The 4,214-nt window shown below is 50.3% G+C and overlaps 1 long non-coding RNA gene across 1 annotated transcript; it reads left to right on the top strand.

The window, feature by feature from the left end:
- Window positions 1-1,157: 1,157 nt before the first annotated feature.
- LOC116764697 lies at window positions 1,158-2,253 on the top strand. Its single transcript, XR_004352979.1, has 2 exons — window positions 1,158-1,254; window positions 1,724-2,253. It is a non-coding gene; the product is annotated as an uncharacterized LOC116764697 (long non-coding RNA).
- Window positions 2,254-4,214: the final 1,961 nt, after the last annotated feature.

Here is a 4,214-nt window from a genome sequence, read left to right as displayed (position 1 = left end):
CTTGAGGAGGGTCTAGGCAAGGGGAAGGGGCTGGGAGACCTTCAGATTCTTCTACAGCAATGACTGCCTGGTCTATTCTCTGTTCTGAGGGCTGGTCACAGAATGTAGTGCTGTGAACCTGGGTCCTGTCTCATCTCTGACACCCACCAGCTGTGGCATTAGAAAATCATTTCTCCACGCTCAGTCCCTCAGTTTCCCCATCTGCAAAATGGGCGTGATGATCTGCACATATATAAAACGGGTCATTGTAAGGGTAAATGAGATGAATATTGTGAAAGCACGTGGTAAATTATAATGCATTGCGGAAATGTAATGAGGAGAATCCTTTGTTATTGGGTGATTCATATGGAGTTTAATATTCTAAAATTTTACCTCTGGGGTCCCTCTGCCCTCCACGCCCCCGGGATTTCTTTATATACCTTGGCCCTTTCAGGCAGCAGCAGGTAGGTGGTGAGGCTCATTACCTTGGCAAAGGGAAACAGCAAAATAGAAGAGAGGAGAAGAAAGGGAAATTTTTTGGGCTTGATTTTCAAAAGTTTAGGCCCTTTCATGAGGGAATCTTCTGGGATGATGGAAATGTATTTTTTGTTCAAACTGAATACTTAAAATCTGTGCATTTTATTGTATCAATATATAAATGACACTGGAAAACTCACATTGAAGCAAAACAAACTTAGGTCCTTGGAGGAATAGAATGGACTTGGGCGTAGACAACATATTTGACAGAAAATATGGGAAAAGAAAATACAGTGAGGGCAAGGTTTCCTTCCCTCCTCCCCAGACTCTGGGTTAGAAGGTCAGAAGGCAAGTAAGCGCTTAGATTGACAGGTGTCGGAAGCAAGAGGCTGAGAGACCCATTTCCCAGGCTGTGAGCCTGAGGCTGGCACTGAAATCCCCAATAAGCGTATAAGTTCCCAAACTTAGAAGAAAGGCTTCTGGGAGAGGAAATGGCACCATGTGTCCGGTGGACAGGGCCTTTGTCCACTTCCCAGAGTTTTCTGTGACTAATGCAGCACAAGAACTGTTGAATCGTGTCCATAAGTCTGTGAATAACACGAGGAGGACCTGAGGGGCAAAGACCAGGAGATGTGGCCTGTGGACACATGGTGTGGACCTTCAACCAAGGGGCAGGTGGGACAGTGTCAGCTGATGACAGCGTGAGATGACGTCCCCCTTCCCAAGCCCTCAGTGTTATGGAAGTCCCACCACCATCACTCTGCCCCCAGAACTTGCGGGAACCCCAGAGAGAAGAAGGTAAGGGAACTCCAGCATGACTGAAGTTCGTTGTTACTATCCCAGAAGAGGGAGGGCTAGTAAAATAGAAAAATAAAGTTATGGTTTTTGAATATTTGATTTCTGAGAGTCATACCCACTTCACTAGGTTTTCTTAGCTATAACTTCAAATCATGTGATATACAAAGAGGGTCTCTGCAGGGTCCCCAAAGTGCTCTCAGAGCAGAACATGGTTTAATTCATTTCCAGCAGATGCTTGAACTGCTACACAAGGATTTTCAGAGTTTAAAAAGAGGTCTTTCCATTAAGTATGATGGTCATCTAAGTACCTTGGCAATGACATTATTTGGGTATTTATTTGTAATATTTGCTGAAGCCTAGTGCTGTGGGCAGCGGGATAGTGAATATTACCTCCCTAGCCTTTGATTCATGGAGGCAACTTGGAAAATTGGTTTCCTTTTCAGAAGCATCCTTTCTTTTCCTCCACCAGGAATTGGTGCTGAGCTCACCCCCCTGATGGAGGTCTGATGATGAAGGACGCCTGCTGGTTGCCCACCACAACGCCTGGGAAGGTTTCCAGCTGCAGACCTTCTCCCACCGCCCGCCCCTTCTTTAACACGTGATTTTGTTGATGTCACTGTCAGGGGGGCCGAGCACATGGCAGAAGAATGTGGGAGCAACCAGAGGTCTGGATCAGCCTTTAGTGAATCCTGTAAAGTCTGAAAACAAACACCAAGAGGGAGCCAAATCGTTTAATAGCCCCGGTTGCGTAAACAGAATGAACCAACACCAAACTATCTAAGCCGGACTCCAAGGTCACGAGCACAGCTTGCTGCGGTGCAGTTCTCTGTGCTCTGCTGGTCGCTGGCTGTGCGCCTGCCTTCTTGGGGCTCAGTGTCCTCTCCTTCACAATGGACACAAATAACATGTACCTCGTGGTGTTATTCCATAAAGGATTGTGTGAGGAAAGCACTTTGTGTCTAGAACTATTTAAGGATATAATATGAATATTGAGAGCTACACCATATTTGTTTTCTGTTATTGTAGGGCTCAAAAGTAAAACCTGTTTAGGGGTGTGTGTGTGTGTGTGTGTGTGTGTGTGTGTGTGAATCTTGTAGAAATCCCTCTAGAAAAAGATATTTGGGGAGGGGTGTAGCCATTTCCATCTGCACTGGAAATTCTGGTCTTCTTCAACTGTCTCATTTATATACAAAAGAGTATCTTGGGCTTCCCTGGTGGCGCAGTGGTTGAGAGTCCGCCTGCCGATGCAGGGGACGCGGGTTCGTGCCCCGGTCCGGGAAGATCCCACATGCCGCGGAGCGGCTGGGCCCGTGAGCCGTGGCCGCTGAGCCTGTGCGTCCGGAGCCTGTGCTCCCGTTAAAAAAAAAGAGTATCGTGGTTCCAAACATTTTTTTTTTTAAATAAATTTATTTATTTATTTATGGCTGTGTTGGGTCTTCGTTTCTGTGCGAGGGCTTTCTCTAGTTGTGGCGAGCGGGGGCCACTCTTCACCGCGGTGCGCCTCTCACTATCGCGGCCTCTCTTGTTGCGGAGCACGGCTCCAGATGCGCAGGCTCAGTAGTTGTGGCTCACGGGCCCAGCCGCTCCGCAGCATGTGGGATCTTCCCGGACCAGGGCTCGAACCCGTGTCCCCTGCATCGGCAGGCGGACTCCCAACCACTGCGCCACCAGGGAAGCCCGGTTCCAAACATTTTTAACCCTCCAGCTTTTTTCTCATTCATTCATTCACTCACTCAGCACACATCTGCAGACTGGCCTGGGACCACTGAGCCTCCATCAAGAAAACGGTCCCTGGGAGTTCCCTGGTGGCCTAGTGGTTGGGATTTTGGGCTTTCACTGCCGTGGTCTGGCTTCAATCCCTGGTCAGGGAAATGAGATCCTGCGAGCTGTGCAGCATGGCCAAAAAAAACACAAAAAAAGAAGAAGAAGGAGAAGGAGAAGGAGAAGAAAGAAGAGGAAGAAGAAGAAGGAGGAGAAGGAGAAGAAGAAGAAGGTCCCTGTTTTAGGCTCTGAAACCCACCCAGTTCCTGCCAAGCGGTGCATCAGGAGGCCCCAGGTCGGCAGTGGCTTGATGCTCAAAGCCTTCTAGGTGGGTCAGACAACGTTTGGCTGATGCGTTGGTCCAGGAGGCCAGCACTGCCCTGGGCAGTTACAAGGCGACTATATATGAATTATGGCCTTGAACAGCATGGAGGAGAAAAGTAGAGAAGCCAGAACCAACCTCAGAGTCCTCGGGTCTCACCTGGGGCCGGAGATGAGGGACAAAGCCGAAGGATGTAGAGCCGGGCGTGGGATGGGAGGAGAGGTGCGCGACCATGGCGAGCAGAGCCCCTGACAACATCCCAGGCTGGCTCGGATGCTGAGGGTCGAGGCCCCCACTCCCACTGGGGGTCCTCCTGGACCTGGGCACCCTACTCCGCCAGGAACTGGCTTCTGAAGGTCCTGCTCCCCCAAAGGGCTATACATCCTGCCGCTAAGCCTCCGGTCCTGATGCTGGTCTGCACGCCTGGGACCCTGTCTGCTGCCATCTGCCCCATCCCTGTTTGGGCAAATTCCCAGGCTTTTGGTCTTGTCTTGGCTGATAAGCCTCGTGTCCTGTGCCCTGTGGACAGAGTTCTGGGCTTCAGAGCCTCCTGGACCCGCCTCTGGGTCCACCCTAGGCTCGAGTTTCAGGCCCACCCCTAGCCCAGGGTCTGTGCTGGGCTCAGAGCTCCGAGCTCGCTGTCCTTGCCCTTTGTGACATCGGGCACGCCCTGCGCATCGCTTTTATTACTCAAGTTTGTCTTTCCAACTAAACTGTCACCTTCCTGAGAACGAGGGCCGCGCTGGTTCTGTTTCCTCCTGCCAACTTTCTCCGCACCTAGCATGAGGCGTGTTTGCTGAACGAACGAGTGAACAAAAGCAAGTAAGTGACTATGCACATAGCGCCATTCTAAAAAGTAAATGTAGGCAGTTTCCTT

Source organism: Phocoena sinus, chromosome 13, assembly GCF_008692025.1.
Source record: "Phocoena sinus isolate mPhoSin1 chromosome 13, mPhoSin1.pri, whole genome shotgun sequence".
Taxonomy (NCBI): Eukaryota; Metazoa; Chordata; class Mammalia; order Artiodactyla; family Phocoenidae; genus Phocoena; species Phocoena sinus.
Note: the sequence above shows the minus strand (reverse complement) of the source record. Positions and strands in the feature narration are given on the sequence as shown.